Source organism: Nannospalax galili, unplaced genomic scaffold (genome assembly GCF_000622305.1).
Source record: "Nannospalax galili isolate Female #2095 unplaced genomic scaffold, S.galili_v1.0 scaffold126, whole genome shotgun sequence".
Lineage (NCBI taxonomy): Eukaryota > Metazoa > Chordata > Mammalia > Rodentia > Spalacidae > Nannospalax > Nannospalax galili.
In genome coordinates, this window is record NW_008355275.1 from 1655921 (window position 1) to 1674891 (window position 18971).

General features: G+C 44.7%; 1 long non-coding RNA gene across 1 annotated transcript; it reads right to left on the bottom strand.

The window, feature by feature from the left end:
• Positions 1 to 1614: 1614 nt before the first annotated feature.
• LOC103749505 lies at positions 1615 to 17569 on the bottom strand. The gene is made up of 4 exons (XR_607946.3): positions 17249 to 17569; positions 12156 to 12296; positions 5041 to 5220; positions 1615 to 1846 (listed from the first exon to the last, which is right to left on the bottom strand). It is a non-coding gene; the product is annotated as an uncharacterized LOC103749505 (long non-coding RNA).
• Positions 17570 to 18971: the final 1402 nt, after the last annotated feature.

An 18971-nucleotide genomic window follows, 5' to 3' on the forward strand; every position in this document is an offset into this window, starting at 1 on the left:
CCTTACTATCCCTCCAGTCCACCCTTTTGGAATGGTAATGTGTATTCGGTTCCACTGTATGTTGGGAGTATGTAATTTGTCTTTTGATTTTATAGAGGCTTACAGTTACCTGAGTCTCAGAATAGGTTTTGGACTGTGGACTTTCGAATAGTATTGAGACTGATAATGACTATGGGGACTCTTAAAGTTGGACTAAATGCATTTTGCATTTTATATGGTCATGAGCCTATGAGGGTCAGGGGGTGGAATGTGATGGTTTGAATGAAAATGTCCCCCCATAGGCTCCAAGTATTTGGACATTTTTGTCCCCACAAAATGGGTGGTGCTATTTTGGAAGGTTTTAGAAGGTGTGGCCATCCTGGAGGAAGCATGGCACTGGGGGTGGGCTTAAAGAGTTCTTAAGCCTTGCCAGATCTCCATTCACTCTCTTGTTTCCTGTATCTGCTGGAAGATGTAGAGCTTAGCTTCCGCTCCTCTTCTCCAGCCACCTCCTGCCACTGTGCCTCCCCACCAAGATGGACTGTAATTCCCCTGGAACTGTAAGCTCAAATAAATTCTTCCTTCTATAAATTGCTTGGGTCAGTGTTTCTTTCACAGCAAGAGAAAAGTGACTAAGACAAGCCCCTAGTAATTAATTTGCCATTTTGATGGTACACAATGACTGACCTATTAAGCCAAGAGTCTGCATTTATTAAATGCTATCTTAGAGGCAACCAAACAAAGCCTGAATCAACAGATGCTTTGTCAGTGGTTAATAGCTCCTGGCCCTGAGGACCGTGTAGGAGGTAGACTGTGTGTTTGGGGCAATGGAACTTAGGACTAGGCAGAGGGAAGATAAGGCTCAAAGCCCAGACCCCGCTTAGTTGTGAGGCATTACTGTGGCAGTCTGAAGTGGGTGCCAGAGAAGCCACCTGCCCTCCCCTTCAGTACCGCACCTGTAGTGGATGCCAGTGACAGTTGATTATTTTGTTGGTGCTTTTCAGAAGCTATCTACCACCCAAGGGTGGGACTTACAAGCAGAAAAAACATATGGAGCATGGTGATCCCAATGTTGGGCTCTTCCACGCTAAGAAAAATGGAGACTTGGTCCAAGATTAATGGGAGTTTGAGAGGGCAGCCTGCCCTGTAATTGCTGACACAGTACACATATTACCTATATGGGGTTTGGAAAAGAAATGAGGTTATTATTGGAGTTGTTAGAGTCTGGACACTGGGCAGCTCTAACAAGCTAGGTTTGACGACCCATCCTCATAGGCCAATTAAACAGACAAATAATGGAAAGAAGAGAAAGATTTATTCAATATGGCCACATTGGGAAGAGGAACAGAGAAATCCAATAATCCTCTTCCTCCCCAAGTCCATCTCCAGGTACCTAACAGGAGGCTTATGCTTAAATAGAGGGTATGAGCTATGCATAGCTAAGCAACTCTGGTCAAGGTGTGTCCTACCCATCACCATTGTCATTGTGCCATACTCCTCTTTCAGGGTGGCCTGACAAGATATCAGGACCTTATGAAGTCTCTGCCAAAGACAAGATCCCCCTCTGGCTGCCACCAGACTACAGCTTTATCCTTCTCCCAGCATGAGATTCCTGGGGAAATCCCAGTCCTCTGAAGGATTGTTTCAAAAGTCTAATAGTCAAAATCCAGGTCCTTTGGGTCCCTCCATGGCTCACATCAGTCACTAGGCTCTAGCCTCAGGATGCACCACCAGTTCCTAAGCTGGAAGCCAGTTCAGGAGATAGCTGGGCTGGTGGTTTTCACTGGTGCTCAGCACTCTCCTCTTTCTTTTCCATCTCTGCAGCTGCCATCCAGGCTCAGGCCCTCCATTGGGGCAGCTTCTTGATCTGGGAGAGGGGATGGGAATGGGGGCATAAGTTGAGGCAGGAATTCATGTTTCTCAGGCTAGCATTATGTAGCAGAGGATGACCTTGAACTTCTGATCCTCTGTCTCCACCTCCGGAGTGCTAGGACTGCAGGTGTAAGCCACTACACCTGCTTTGTGTAGAGCTTGGGCTGACTGAGGTCTTGCTGCATACTAGGCAAGCACTCTACCAACTAAGTGACATCCGCAGCCCTGGTACAGCTTTATAATTGTCACTTGTTTCATCTCCCTTCTGATAATCTGGTGTCACGAAGAAAGAACCATCCCAGTGTCAAGCAATCTCTTGATTGGTTTGGTCTGCTCAAAAGTAGATGGTGTCAAGACCCCCACAAGACTGGACTGGTCAATACCCTGTCACAAAAGAGGAAGGGACTCACAGGGCCTACTGCTATCTGTGGATTTATACAGTTAATGGTTGATGGGGGGGAGGAAGAGATGTTTTTCTTCAGTGGCGTAGCCACTGGTAAAGTGCCCATACATCTGCAAACAAACTTTCACCCAGGCTCCTATAAACAACACTCCTTAGCGCGTGCGTGCGCGCGCGTGTGTGCACACACACACACACACATACACACACACACACACACACACACACAAAAGCGGAAGGGGGACTAGTAGGCAAGAAGAAGGAGATCAGTGGGTGTAGAAAGGGAACAAGAGAGAATACCAGGGGAAATGAAAATGAAATACTATATGTACATGTATGAAAATGTCACAATGAAACCCATCATTATGTATAATTAACATGTGCTTAAAAATATGTTTAAATGGGTGCTGTATATTATGAACTTAACCACTCCAGGAACATATTTTTTAATTTTTTTAGTGGAAAATCAAAATGACCTTTCTCTTCAAGATTGCTTTTCCCTGGATAATCAGCTATTAGCATTAAGGTATGTGTCCTCCTAGACTTTTTTCTAGGAATGCATGTATTTGGTACTTTTCTTCTTCAGCCATGCATGGTAGAGTTTCATTAAAAGCTCCCATACTATGAGGGACTTTCCTGAAATCACATAAAACACCATCCCTATATGATTCCTCAGGGCCCCATTCACTCAAAATAATGGAAATTTAAATTCAACCATCCTGCTAGGGGAGTATGCTGAGGCCCATGACTCTAATTTTTGTTGCTGTTGTATTTCTGTTGTTCCATCCTCTGCTGGTTTAATTAGCACATAGTATCGTCTGAAGCAATGTCATTTTTATTCCAGTTATAGCCAGAAGCAGTTAGTATACAATGCACAATATTTTCAGTTCCAATAAAGCCATTCAGTCTCATATCCTGTTTCAGCAACTCCAGGGGATAGGAAACCCAGAGTCTGAAATTGCCTGTGAAAGAACTATTTTGGGCTAAGGATGTGGCTCAATAGATAGAGTGTTCATCTAACATGCATGAAAAGTTCTGGGTTCAACCCCCAGCACTGCATAAACAAGATGTGCATATACAGTACAGGCCTGTAATCTCAGCACTTGAGGGGTAAGCAGAAGACTGGGAGTTCAAGGTCATCCTTGGCTACTTAGCAAGTTGGGAGCAGACCTGGATTCACCTAAGACCTATCTAAAAAATAAAGAGAAAAAAAGAAAAGAAAGACAGAGAGGGAGGGTCAGAGGGCAGAAGGTAGGAATGTGCTTTCCATATTTATCTTTGAAAGAGCCCTTGTCTCCTTTCTGGGTGTGTAGGTGTGGTGATTTGAATGAGAAATGTCCCCCTAGGCTCACATATTTGAACTCTTGGTCCCCAGTTGGTGGTGCTGTTTGTGGAGCTTTAGGACATATGGCCTTGCAGGAGGAAGTGTGTCACTGGAGGATAGACATTGAGAGTTCATACCTTGCCCCACTTCCAGTCTCTCTCTCTCTCTCTCTCTCTCTCTCTCTCTCTCTCTCTCGATGTTTATTGTTGAAGATGTGAACTCTCAGTTTCCTGCTCCATCTACCATCCCTGCATGCTGCCATGCCTGTCCACCATGATAGACTCATCCCTTGGGAATTTTAAGCCAAAATAAACTCTTCTATAGGTGACCTTCAGTCATGGTATTTTATCACGGCAACGGAAAAGTAACTAATGCAGACTCCTGACAGTTCACAGTGCCTTAGTCTCCTGACTACATGTTAAGACTTGAGTATTCTTAAAGAATAAATTAAAATATTATATTTAATAATAAAAATAATCTCAGAAGGCTTGACTTAAATTATACTTGTTAATCAGCTTTCTGTCACTGTGACAAAATACCTGGGAAAATCAACATAAAGGAGAAATTAATTTTGCTCATGGCTTCAAAGGTTTCGATCCATAGTCATTTGTTTCCATGCTTCTGGGCTCCTGGTAAGGCAGAATACAGTGGCTGAGAGCAGGTGTGGAGGAATGCTGTTCACCTCATGGCAAACAGAAGGCAGAGAGAGGGGAGAGATGGGTGGGGACTAAAATAGTCTGAAGGGCTTGCGCATAAGCACCTACTTCTTCCAATTGGGCCCCCCCTTCTATTGTGTCTAGCACCTCCCAGAAGTCCATTCAATTATCAGTCTATCATGCGACTAACCCATGGTTGGGATCTGAGCTCTTACAACAGCCCCTCAAAAGCCCACAGCTGACATCAAGCCTTCAGCAATGGTCTTTGAGGTACATTTCAGATCCAAATTGTACCACTGCTATCACAGTGCTATTACAAACTGTGGCGGTAAACATGATACCCTAGTCCTCAATCTGTTGTGTTAAAGGCTGAGGCTTCTAAGCAGTTCTGTGATAGGTCCCAGAGATCTGTCACAGAGCTGCAAGGTCATTGTGAGCTGGCTTTCCAAAAATGGGTAGGTTACTAGGGCAACCTGGAGAAACCCTGTCCCATGTTGGCATCTGGCTTTTCCACTGCAAAGCTGTGCCAACTTGAGGCATTCACTTAAGCTCTCAGAACCCTAGATTGCTCCCCTGTACATGGGGGTCATAACCCCACCAAAGAGGCCTGGTGAGGCAATGCTAGCTGCCTGGTAGGTAGTGAGCCCTGCATATTTCATCATTAGTTGGTGACCACAGTTGCCAGAGATGGGCCTTTTCCTTCACAAAAACAGTTTCTGACCATTTCCCAGCAACCCAACTTCATCCCCCAAAATAAACCAAAACAAATCACAAGGAAGTGTGTGTGTCCAAGAAGAAAATTTACTAACCCTTGGAAGGACAACGACGCTCTGGCTGTGGAGGGGAGGTGACCAGGCAAGTCCTGTGTGGGCAGATGTTGCCAGGAAGCATTGCTGAGAGCAGGAAGCATCTCCTGCCCCTCCAGCTGGCCAGGGTCCCAATTCTCACTCCTTCCTCAACCTCTCCAGCCCTGGCTGGGCTCCTCTTTCCTGGGAAACACAAACAGGCAGCAGAGAAAATGCAGTCTTCCTTTGAGCTTGTTCAAGGCAAACCCTAAATCATCCTGCCTTGGAATGGTGGGATGTTTGCCTCTTTTGCCTGCCCTTGTTACCCTGTCTCTGTCTTTCTCACACAGGCAAACACACCAACACACATACACACCATTTCCTGCATACTTTCTGTGTGATTTCTGTGTAAAGCAACAGCTAGAGATAGAAAAATTAGGCAACAATTACTTTCCTTTACCCAAATCAAGGTCTCAAATGGTGACCTTCACAATGTGTCAGTCAGCACTGAGCAAGTATATGGAAATGCTGGATCAGCTAACTGCTAGACCCAAGAAGGCAAGATTTGTTGCTGTTGTGGGGCTGACAGAACGTCACCACTGTCACCATGTACTAAGATGGCATGTCACTCTGTCATGCAGTACATGGCACAGAAATGGTGAACCACGTGCTCGGCTTAGATTTTTATTGGCTCCCTATAAAAGATACACAAAATACTCTTTGTTGAGATCTTCAATCTGGCCCTACCCACTTTATTCACTGTCACAGTATTCATTATTTTTAAAAGAATGTAAAATTATTTTGAAAATCAAGTAAGAGAAAAGAGTTGGGAGAGATACACAGGGAATGATGGTCCCATAATACTCTGTCACTTGGAAAAAGCTGGAAACTTTTCCCAAAATGCACCAGTCAGATTGCTCCTTTCTGGGATGTACAAGCCTGAATGGAAGTGATGACAGCTGAGACATCTTACAGCCACACCCTTGACAGAAAGCTTCTTGTTGCCATGAGTGGTGGGTGGTATATCCGTAACCTCGGCACTCAGAAGGCTGAGGCAGAATGGTTGAGTTCCAGGCTAGCCTGGGCTACAAAGCGATCGCCTGTCCCCAAACCAAAACTGGCTGGAGAGACGACTCAGCTGTTACAAGCACTTAATGTTCTTCCAGAGGACCCAGGTTCAGTCCCCAGGGCCCGTGTTGGAAGCCTCACACCACCTGAAACTCCAGCTCCGGGGGATTTGATGGATCTGACACCTCTTCTGCTTCTACAGCCACCTGCACTCACATCCACACATCCACAGACATGTAAGTAAAATTAAATTCAATTAAAATCATAACAACAACAAGCTTCCTGCTTGCAGACTTGGGGACACTCAGTCTGGGTACCCATTAACTTGAGCTCTTAACTTGCTTGCCACTGAGTCCAGTCTGAGCAGTGACTACAAATTGTACAGTCACACACAAACAAATTTACAAATGTCACATTCTTTATAACACTGTATCTGATCATAACCTTAGCTTGTGCACTACACACATCCATTCATAAAAACACACACCCTTTCCACGATGCCTTATGAAGTATACAGTGAAAATGAACACAGTAAAAATGTAGAAGTTGCCTATGCAGCCAGGTGTGGGAGCTTTTCATATTGATTAAAACTATGGCATTTCAGAAGCAGTATTAAAACTTTTCACCTGCTGTACTTTTTCTAATCCCATAATCTCATTTAAGTGTCCCACAACTCCTGTGAGCAAGGATGAATGCCCCATTTTGCAAAGGAGAAAACCAAGATGGGGAAGGCTCTGTGTGCTCCAGGTGGACTCAGAGATTCTAAAAAGTCATGAGGCCCCATCATCACCCCCAACTCCACAGCCTTCTAAAAGGGAAAGACAAAGGTCAAGGCAAACAGCATGCTTTGATGTGCAGGCTTGATTTCACTGATAGGAGCGAGGATATCCCGCTGAGCAGTCAGGAAAATGAGGGAAGTGTTTTATTTCTTATCATCTCCTCTTTGACATCTCAGGGCCATTTTATGCTTTGTTTTTTTTTTTTTTTTTTTTTTTCTTTTTTATTACTTCACTGAGAAAATAAGTCAGCACGGAGTGCAAGTTCCTCTTTGTCTCTCTGACTCCCCTTGTTTAGTTTTTCTGGTAACCAATGGAAACAGGTAGGCAGACAGAATAATTTCAAAATAGTCTCACTCTCTTTTCCTCCGGCCTTTTCCCCCTCATTTTCCTTTGCGTTTTCCTTCGGACCACAGGTGCTGAGAAGCAAGATAGAAAGTACACTGGGGGGGGGCGGGGCTAGCAATTCTCAGGCTTCATTTTCCACCCTCATTACTGGAGTTTCTGCGGACACTGTCACACACATGAAACATATGCATGTAGTGGGCTTGTAAATGAGTGAGAAAATTTGGGAACATGGTAAACCTGAGAAAGTGACAGAACTTGCAGATGTGAATAGCACTGAACAAACTGAGAGGCTGGGGCGGGGGCGGGGCAGGGCAGAGGGCATTGAACCCTCTGAGGTAGGAATCAGGTAAAGTGCATTCAAGTTCCTGCCAGGACTTGTCATGCATCTCTCTGAAGGTTGTCTTTCTCCATCTAATGAAAACAGTCACTCATCCTGCCTTGCTACCTGCCCTAGCAGGCTGAAAATTCAGACAGGCTAGCAGAAGGGCCAAGAGCTATTATAAACAGACCAGCATCACCATTCCCCTGCCCCTCTCCCAATATTCCTCAGGCCCAAATGTCCCTAAAATGTTGCCAATCTTTAAACTCAGCAAGAAGTGGCCTCCGAGGTTACTTTCTTCTTTTTTCCTTTGAGTGAGATGAAAAGAAACTAGAGATACCCTAAAGCCAAGCGAGTCTCAGTGTCATAGGGCACAACAAACATGCCCAGTCCCACAGGGACAACTTTCCTCCCATAAACTCAGAGTTGGCTTGGGGGTGGGGCACAACCACAGGGGAAATGACAGCTAGTTTTCTAGTATTCCAACCTAGGCAAAAATCAATCTGGGCCGAAGACAGAGATGGATCTGTCCCAGGTGCTCAAAGTCCAGCCCCTTCTTTCCCAACCATTCTGATCCCAGTCATAAACTGCTAATCCCATGAGCCCTTCATGCTGCAACTCATCTCCCTGAGAGTGGACCTGGGCTCTAGCCCTCAGCAGAGGGGAGGAGCGATGACAGGTGACAAGTACCAACTTCAGGCAGGCTTAGAGGAGACAATGCACCAGGGCCAAGGAGAGAGACAAGTCCTTGTGCGGGTAGGTCCTCTATGCTGAATACCCAGGAGGGTCTCAGTCCCAGGAACCTCTGAAGTACAGGTTGGGTGTCCCTCATCCAAAATGTGTAGACCAGAAATGTTTCAAATGTTGAACACTGTGGATTCTGGAACACATGCATATATGTCATGAGACGTCTTGGGAATGAACTCCCAGTCTAAACACAGATTCACTTACCTTTTACATGTGCTTTTTATGCTTAACCTGAAAGTACCTTCCTGCAATCTTATTGCACCTGTGTTTTGACTGCAACCCATCACGAGGGCAGGTGGGGGATGTCATATCTGCACTCAAAATGTCTTGGACTTTGTAGTATTTTGAATTTTGGATTTTTAAATGAGGGATGCTCAATCTGTTGTGATTAACATAACTTTGGTCTTTGGGAGGATTGTGGTTGGTGTTCCTCCTTTGTTCCATAGCAGAAGTCTCTGAGACCAAGCCGAGCTCTTGAAATGCTCCGGCTTCCCCATCAACTAAATGGGAGTGAGAAGTGGGGTGTTAAAGATTAAGTACACAGAAAAGTGCTCAGCACACTTCCGGCAGATTGCAAACATGCTGGAACTATTCAATTGCGTCCACCAGAGCTTCTCCCATGGGCTCTCCAATTCGACACTTAGAGAAATCTTGACAATCTGTTGAGCTGGATTAGAAGCTGAGATTCTGGAAGGGGAATGTGAATGTGTTTTACAAGATGTAAGAGCAAAATTTCTCCTGTTTCTCTCCAATGGGGGAAGGGAAGGGAAAGGAAGGAGAGGATGTTAAATGGGCAAAACAGAGTGAGGTGACAAACCCATTGGAGCTCCAGAAAAGTCATTAAACTCCTGATACTTTTACTTCCCATGAGGAAAGGGGGCCTGGCTACAAAGCTTCACACCTGGACTGGCAAGATGGCTCAGCAGGTAAAAGCATCTGCTGCCAAGCCCTAATGACCTGAGTTCAATACCTTAGATCCGCATGGAAGGACCTCCACCTGTTTCTGTCTCTCTGTCTCTCTTACACACACACACACACACACACACACACACACACACACACACACACAAAGAAACCTTATACCCATGTAATGTGTGTTGGAAGCAGGAAGAAGCCAGAAAGAGACACACTTGAGGGACAATGCTGCAGGGATTCTGGAAACGGGGAGAAAATTTTTGGACCTGTCCAAGCCCATCAAATAAGACTTTGGACCCAGAGAAGCTGCAGCTGGAAAATGGGTCACAACACTGTCATGATGCTCATCGTCACGTTGCTGATTGTCCACAGGAAGCACAATACTGGTTTTCAGCCACAAACCCTGGAGCTGAGGAAGCTGGTGGATTCTGAACCAGGGCTACATCATGGACGAACGTGTGCCCACCTTTGTGGAAACAGGAAGCGCCTCTGCGTTCACTACACCTGCCAGCAAGCATCATCCATTTCCTCTGTGCTCTTCCATTTTCTGCCAGCTGCTTGCTTTGCAGACCAATGGCGCTGTCTTTTTCTGGGTCTGGAGTCCCTCAGTCTCCCATTTGAGCTGCTCAGGATTCTAAGGACAGCATCCCGCACTGTGGTGAGCCCCCAGTTATGAATTACTTACCTGCTGGCCATCATTTTAACATAAATGGATTTTAAAAAGCAGCAAAGGAATATATTTTCATTTGGAGTTAAAGCGTCCATTTTTTATTTGAGCTGAGCCTGATGTAGGAGAGATGGCAGAAGAATGGCTCCAAGGCTAATAGAGTTAATGATTATGATGGAGATCCCAGGGGTGGCGATATTTCACTTGCAGTCTCCTCCATCCTGGCTCTGCTGCCTGCAGTGCTTTTTTTTTTTATTTTTCTTTTTTCTTTTTTTTTCACATCCACTTCCATTAACACCCAGTGCAGATGATGAAACCATTATGATAATATCTCTGCTCTCGGCAGCCTCGATTGGTCTTGACACATTATCGCCCTAAGAGCTCAGCCATGTCGTACTAAGTCCTATTTATAATAACCCTTGGCAGGAGCCACCAAAATAAAACCTGGTGCTTATGGGCCACCTTTCATTGGAGGAAATCAGAAAGCTTTACAGGCTTAATTAAGCTTCAGCATCTATGTGACTGATGAGACTCGGGCCTGGAGAAGCTGGAGAGACACAGAATTGCTAATTGTGCCCTGGATAAAGCTCTGGGCAGCCGTGAAGATCAAAATCAACAAAGCTAAGGAGAGTCACTGTTTCTAGTGGAAAATGTTGGTTGAGTGAATTTCTTCAAGGTGGGCTGAGATGAACAATCTGAGGTGACGGAACAGGAGGCAAAGCTCTACATCTAGGGAGGGAGTCTGACATTTACTTGATTTATCAAAAGAAGATCAAACTGATCGACACACAGATGCTTTCAAGGATGAAGAAACAGAGTGTCTGAAAGGTGTGGTGATGTACCTGCTGGTACTTGGCCACTAAACTCACATGCTGATCTCCCATTGGCTCCTCCTCCTAAGACTAGGACTTGTAAGTCCCAACTTGCCCTCTAAGACCCAGCTTACCATTTGCCTCCTCAAGGAAGCCTTCCTGAACTTCCTTGGCAGAATCAGTTGCTCCCTGTTCTGTGCTCTTGTGTGCTTTCTAAGAAAATTCCATGATTGCTATAGCAGGCCATACAACTTACCAAACAATTACCAAATGAGTACAGTACATCTCATCTATACAGTAATAAAACACGAATTATCTTCTCTTCACTGACGAGTTAACAGGCCCAGAGAGGTGAAGAGATTTTCCTGAGTTGTCATAGCCAAATACAAGACAGTTTGGCTGTAGCTCACACATTCCCAAAGACACTGCCACACCCAGCAGTAAACCTGTGATGAAAGAGATGTCCGCCTCCCTCTCTAGTTTGTAAGCATTCATGTAAGTGGGAATTTCATCCAGGAACTGACTGCAAATGAGAAAAATGCCAATTCAAACACAAGGGAAGTCGGAGGAGGAACAGTCCTGGGTTGAGTAACTTAGGCTCATAGAAACCTCACCAAGGACTCTAGTTCCTTCCACTTTTCTGTTCTGTCATCCTGAAAGTGATGGACTTCGGTCATCTTTCACCTACAGGATACCTGCTCTGATTCCAGGCCCCCCCAACCCATATCTGAACCATGCCATCTAAATTCGTTTCTTTTGCATAGCTGTGACAAAAATATTTGAGGGAACAATTTAAGGGAAGGAGGGTTTATTTTGGCTCACAGCTTCAGAGGGTTCAGCCAATCATCTTTGGTTCTGTGGATTCCATGCCCATGATTAGGAACAATGTCATGGTGGCATGTGGCAGAAACCATTCAGTCATGGAGGATAGGAAGCAGAGAGAGGGACAAAAAGGAGCCAGGAACAAGATATAACCCTCAAGGACATGTTTTCAGTGACAACCTTCCTCCAGCTAGGCCTCTTCTAAAGTTTCCAGAACATCCCAAAAGAGTACCACTGGCTAGGAACCAACCCTTCAGTACTGGAGCAGTCTGGGAAGCCCCTTCCTATCCAAAACATAATAGCGGCTTTTTTCTGGGGTTTCTCCAACAGTTGGACATCTTTTCCAGGAACCACCCACTGACCTTTCCTCAAATCTATTGGCCAGATGATGTCATATGCTTAAACCTTAACCAATCCCCTATAGCAAGGAACCCAAAACACCCTGACTGAAGCAAGAGGAAGAAGGTAGAGAACATCTAGAAATAGGAAAGGAGGGTAGAAGTAGAGGAAGCAACTGGCCTTCCTTTCTTCAGGCCATAAAGACAAAAGGAAATCTGATGTCCCATCACTTCCTTCCTGCCTGTTGGTCTTTAGCATGTGGACAGGAAATGTCCACTAAACTAAATTAAGATAGAGGCCCCAAATGCCCAGTCCAGAATTCTCACCATCGGCCTGTGTAATGAGGACTACAGTATGTGTTTTCAGTTGCTAAACTGATTTGCCAAAGCTCCGTTCTTTAGAATAGATCCCAAGCTCCAGCCAGTAAACACACAAACCTTCAAACACAGGTCCAAAAAGTCAGCTACCTGGAATAAAGAGAATAAAAAAATTGTTAGTTTCACTATAATTGAAAGGGTTTGTGTCAACTTTGACTTTGTTTTTGGAAACACAGTGTGTTCTTAAAAGTGGGGCCCATTCAGGCAGACAGGTCAATTGCATCAAGGACTGATTTCTTCCCTGGCCTTCCCCTAGCTAGCTATATGGTAAGAACCAGGCATCCAAATGGCCTCTTATCCATACTTTCACTTTCCATGTTTTTCCAGTTATACTCAATCAATGCCAGGCTAAAAATATGAGGTGGAAAATTCTAGAAATAAACAATTCATAAGTTTTAAATTGTGCATCACTGAGTAGTATAATGAAATCCCCCACTTGTAACGTGAATCACCCTTTAGTCCAAGGTATCCATGCTATATATGTTGCCCACCTGACACTAGCCTTCTGTAACCAGATTGACTATCACAGTATTTCAGTGTTTTTATCTTATTTAATAATGACCCCAAAGCTGAATAGATGCAAAGGAGTCATCAGATTAACTGTGGTACTATGTGGCAATACTGCAGATCATACATGAAAAAAACAGGATATGTAGGGTTCAGGACTATGCATGACCTCAGGCATTCATTGGAGATCTTGGAACATATGCCCATTAGTTAAGAAGGACTGCCTTTGACAGCCACATATGTGAGGATGAGATCAGCTAAGCAATTCTGTGTGTGTGTGTGTGTGTGTGTGTGTGTGTGTGTGTGATGCATGTGTGCATGGGGGGGATGCTCGTGTGGAGGCTAGAGGTTGAAGTCTTCCTCTATCACTCTCCACTTTATTTTCTGAGACAGGATCTCTCACTTATCTTGGAATTTATTAGTTTGGCTAGCCAGGCTGGTCACTGAGCCCCCAGGATCCACTTGTCTCTGCACCCCCACTCCCAGACTGGACTTATTGTCACTGCCATGCCTGGCTTTTATGTGAGGGCTGGGGAGTCCAAATTCACGTCCTCATGCTTGTAAAGTAAGCACTTTATGGATTCAGCTATCTCCCCAGCCCTAGTTAAGCCATTCTTGAAAGATGCAGATCATGGTCAAATAATATGATTAAGAAAATGAAAATGATCCCTGCATTGGCTACCTTTCTATTGTGATAAAACACCATGACCAAGGCTAGTTATAGAAGGAAGAGTTTATTTGGGCTTATGGTTTTAAAGGGATTAGAGTTATCATGGGGGTGGGGGCAGCATGGCAGGAGGCAGATGGAACAGAAAGCTGAGAGCTCACATTTTCTAGTACATGCAGGAAGCAGAGAACAAACAGGAAGTAGGATGAGGCTATGAACACTCAAAGCCCACCCCTCAGTGACATACTTCCTTCAGCAAAGCCTCACTTCCAGTGGTGGCATGAATGAAAATGTCTCCTACAGGCCCAAGGATTTGTTTGTTTTGTTGTTTTGTTCTTTTGAGACAGGGTCTCTCTGTAGCTCCAGCTGGCCTGGAACTCATTATGTAGACCAGGCTGGCCTTGAACTCACAGAGATCTACCTGCCTCTGCCTCCTGAGTGCTGGGTTTAAAGGCATGTACCACCATACCCAGCAGGCTCAAGTGTTTGAATACTTGGTCAATTGTGGCACTGTTTGGGGAAGGTTATGGACCATATGGACCATTTAAGAGGTGTGGCCTAGCTGCTGGAAGCATGTCACTAGAGGTGGGCTTTGAGAGTTTTGAGCCTCATCCCACTTCAAGTTTCTTGGTTTGCTGTTGGAGATACAAGTTCTCAGCCTTTGGCTTCTTCCATCATGCCTGCTCTTGCTGCTATGCCTCTCCTCCATGATGGACTCTTATCTCTGTGGAACCATAAGCCAAAATAAGCTCTTTCTTCCATAAGTTCCTTGGTCATGTTACTTAATCATAACAACAGAAAAGTAACAAGTATACCTCCTAAGCCTTCACTAACAGTGGCATCAACTGGGGACCAGGTGTTCAAATGTGTTAGTTTATGGGGAACATTTCTCATTCAAATCAGTACAATCTCCAGGCAGAAAATATCCCTTACTGGGAAAGACAATGGAGAATAAAGATTGTCTTAATTTAGGTTGCTACAACAGAGTATCATAGCCTGGGTAGTTTAACAGCAAATAATATTTCTCACAGCACTAGAGACTCAAGAGTTCAAGATCAAGGTGGATGCAGATTCAGTGTCTTTTGAAGGCACTCCTACACGTTGGTACCCAGCAATTTTCTTGATGGGTCTCATATAGTCAAAAGAGGGCACTTATTCTTTTTTTAACAGGGCATAATCCCATTTATGAGGGGATCATGACTTTCATGATCCAATCACTTCCCAAAGCCTCCCAGACCCACTGCTAATACCATCAAGTTGGGGAATGGGAATTCAATATATAAATCTGGAGTGAACACAACCATCCAGTCCATAACAGACACAGACAATAGAATTGTAGCCTAGAGAGTTAGAAGGCTGCCCAAGTTCAACAATAGTGGCCAACACCGCACAGTCATGGAGTTATATTAGAGTCAGCTTTAATGTCAACATTTTGCTGTTTGGGGAAGGGTCTGTCTTATTTGCTTGAAAGAAGGTCTTACCATGTAGCCCAGGCTGGCTTTGATGTGCAATCCTTCTTCTACCTCCCCAAAGGTGAGATTATTGGTGTGCACGACCATATCCAAGCTTCCTCTCCTACTTTTGCAGAAGCATCAAAATGAGTGTGTGTGTGGGGGGGTACCTCTATCTTTGGGAGGGGCTTATAACTCAACAGAAAATTCAGCAAAGATCAGAATGAAGGAGACCAAGTGGAAAGAAAGCAAAGAGTGGGTTTCCTGAAGCTGCCTGGAGGCTCTGGGCTTTTAAGAGCTCACTAGAGCTAGGCACAGTAACACATGCCTACCATCCTAGCCACCAAACAGGCTTTTGTCACTGAAGGAGCGCCCAGGTTACCCAGTGAGTTTGAGGTCATTGGAACACAAAGAGAGATACTTAACCACTTTTGCTCAGTATTAACCCCAAAGAACATTTCAAATCAAACTTTAATCTGAGTTGCATCCTTGATTTAGGACAATCATTTTTATTCTTGACATTGCCTCAGTCATTTCTGATCTACCAAGGGTTCTGAAACCTTAGCTCTGTCACTTCTCTACCCTGTGACTTCAGGCTAGTAGATGACTATGCTTCTGGTTTGCAATCTGTACCATAGGGAAAATGGCAGTATCTGTTGGGAGGGCTACATGGGATAAATAACATACATGCTGGGCCTAGCCCCACACCACACCCATAGCAAGGTAAGCACCTGCTGATGCTGTTGTTATGGTTACCGTTAATATTTCACTTGAGCTGCATAACAACCTGTGAGTTAGGTACGATTTATTATCCTTATTTCTCAAGTTGAGAAATTGAAATTCATAGAAGATAAAAACTAGCCCAAGGAACAAGTCAGAAAATGGAAAAGCCAGACTCAAATCTTCCAACGTCAAGCCTCCTTCTCTGCTCCCAGCTCTTACCCCACCGTCTCTATGCTCCCCCAGGAGGCACCATTCTGTGAGCCTGATCATTGCTCACACAAGACTGCAGGCGAGTTGCAACATATTGGAGTTAAAGGAGTATTAAGGAACTCTTAAAAGAGCAAATAGGTTCCTGTTTAGGGACAGATAAGCAGCAACTGCCAGAGGTTAGAGGAGATGGAGTTTCCCTGCTAGAGCCTTGGTGTCAGGGCAAGCAGGGCCTGCCAAGGCAAGGAGAATAGGAGTGTTACCATACAACAAGAGAACAGGCAGATCTGTAAACACTGTCTAAAATAAACATCATATTAAAACTGGACACCAGTTTGCAGGGTGCATTTGTGTGTGCATGCATGCATGTGCAAGCACTAGCTTATTCCTCAGTTTTCTGCACTTCTGTATTTCAAATGTTAAGGTTCTTATTTATACATTCTGTTCTGGTAACAGTGTGTTCAGTCTTCAGAGTAAGACAAGGACTGCTGAATGGTAAAGTGAGCCCATCTTTGGAGGTATAAGATCTTAGCTAGGCTCTTTAAACTTCATTTTCATCTGTACCAGTAATAGGACTGGGAGATTCTGGGATTTGGGGTGTCTAGGTTTGAAGTCAACTTTCCCAGACTGAAAATCACATACTCTCCCCCTGACACATTCATTATGCAGAGGCCTCACCAATATTTTCCTCCTTTTAAGAACTTAAAGGAAAATCTTGGTGTCCTGTAGTAACAGTAGGCTGTTAAAAAAAAAAAAAAAAAGCAAAGCAAAACTCGATCATGCTCCTTGCAGAGCTTCAACTCATTAGAGTTCCAAAAGATTAATCAGCAAATTGTTACTGAACACCCTCTAAGTGCCAGGCATTGTGCCCTGACCACCAAAAAACAAGGAGCAAGAGAAACTCCCCATGCTGTTTACAGTGATGGATCTCTGGGAGTTAGGCATTTACAGCTTTCACGAACAGCCAAAACCACAGAGCCATCAAGTACTTTGGATTGCCCCATCACCCCTCGCACACGGTTTGGCCCACAATGGCATTTCCTATCCTGAGTTTAACTTAATTAACTGTCCAGTACAAAATGTATACTTTTCTCTAAGTAGATGATGTTCTGATTATGCCCACAAGGTGGCGATCTTGCTTATACTTTGCCCACAGTAAGAGCGACGTATTCTTTAAAAAAAGTTAAACCAAAAGGCAAAAATCAAATTCAATATATTCAGCACTTATTTCATGTAATATACAATATTAGATAGTAGAAGAAATAAAAAATTGATAAGACACAGTCCCTGCCCTCCGGGGAAAGATAGGAGGAGGGAGCTTGCACACAGCAGGAATAGAATACCTTTTAATAAATTAATATATTTTGATGTATCCATAAGGGACCCATTGTAATCCCTTTATCAGATAAGAGCTATAAAAAGCCTGTGGTTGGGAATACAGGAACACACTCGACAAAGAAGCTACACTTCAGCCAGTATGTACTTACCACACCAGTGGAAGCAAAACACATGAAGGTCTGTGTACTGGGTCGGTGTTGGAAGGCCCTACATGTTTTGAAGGGTTGTTTCCTTGACGTTTATCCTCAGTCACAAACATTATAGTGTCTGCCCTATAACTCCAGAACAAATATACAGGGTGTCAGCAGATGTAGCACAGCCGAAAGCCCTCATGTACACCTAGTCTAGGAATAAAAGGAAAGAAAAGAAACACAATCTGTTAAGGAACTGATTTCAAACCCTGACTGAAGGGCTCGGGGTGTGGCTCAGTGGCAGAGCACTTGCCTAGCATGCACAGGTGTTGGGATGGATCCCTAGCACCACAAACTGGCTCTCAGGAGGATTCCACCCTCATACCCCAAATCACCCTAATCCTGTGGCTGTGAAACTCAGGTTGGGATCTGGGATGCAAGAAGGGAAGGGTAAGAGCCAGTTTGCTTCTAAAAGATTTTATGGTGGATTGAACCCAAGAAGAGCTGGAAGAAGATGCACTAATTTTTGTGGTGTTTTGTTTTTACTCCAACAACCCCTTCCCATATTACTTTTTCCTTTAAACTAAACTAGTAAGCCAAGGGTAATAAGGGGTTGCTATTTGTTTTTCTTTGTTTAGCTGAAAATTATAACTGAGACTAAAATTACTAAATAACGACTTAACAAACTAGGAGTGCTGACAATAAATTTTTATATCTATCTATCTATATATCTCTATCTCTATATCTAAGAAAATCAAACCATCTGTGGCCAGGGGACTTAGGTTTGCATCCTGTCTTCACTTACTGAGGGATGCTGAGCCCCATCCTTTCTCCGTGCCTGTTTCTTCATGGACAAAACTATCACACACACATACATACACACATACACACACACACACACACACACACACACCCCTCAGGAACAAAACTATCACACACACATACACACACACACCCGTCATGGACAAAACTATCACACACACACATACACACACACCCGTCATGGACAAAACTATCTCTCTCTCTCACACACACACACACACATACACACACACACACACCCCTCATGGACAAAACTATCACACACACACACACACACACACACACACACACACACACACACCTCCCTGAGCACTGGGACATGGATCTGTGCAGTTAACCACTCCAGAGCAAACCAGGCCAGTCGCTTTGCTGAACGCAAGAACAACAAAATGGAAGCTGACTGGGTGTTCAACTTGCACCCCAAGGTTAATCCCCAACAACCCCAGGGACAGGAATAGGGGCCAACCATGGAGCATGCTCAGGAGAGGGGGTGTGGGTTCAAAGTTGATGGCTACTGATGATTCCTCTCCAAGCTGGAGTCACCTCCTGTACGGATTAGAGACATTCCCTGGAATTAAGTTTAGGCAGCATGAACTCACCAACCCAAACACTAAAATAACCCGCCCAGATCCTCTCCCCCGGTAGCCTGGAAAGTGGTGGGGGCCTGTCTGAAGTTTGGAGATCAGACAGGGTCCCTCCCAGTTGGAGGACTAGGCAGTCATCCCACCCCAGACCAGGAGCCTGGACGCATGGCTCCAGGGAGGCCTCAGGTTTGCAGCTCTGCCCCGACGCCCCCGCGCGGACACCTCCCGCCCAGCTTCCTCCTCGCCGCAAGTCTCGGACCGAGAGTGGGGCCACCTCTTGCTCCTGGAAGGATTCGTTGCCGCTTTAAGAAGAAGAGGAGGGGAAGGGGCGGGGG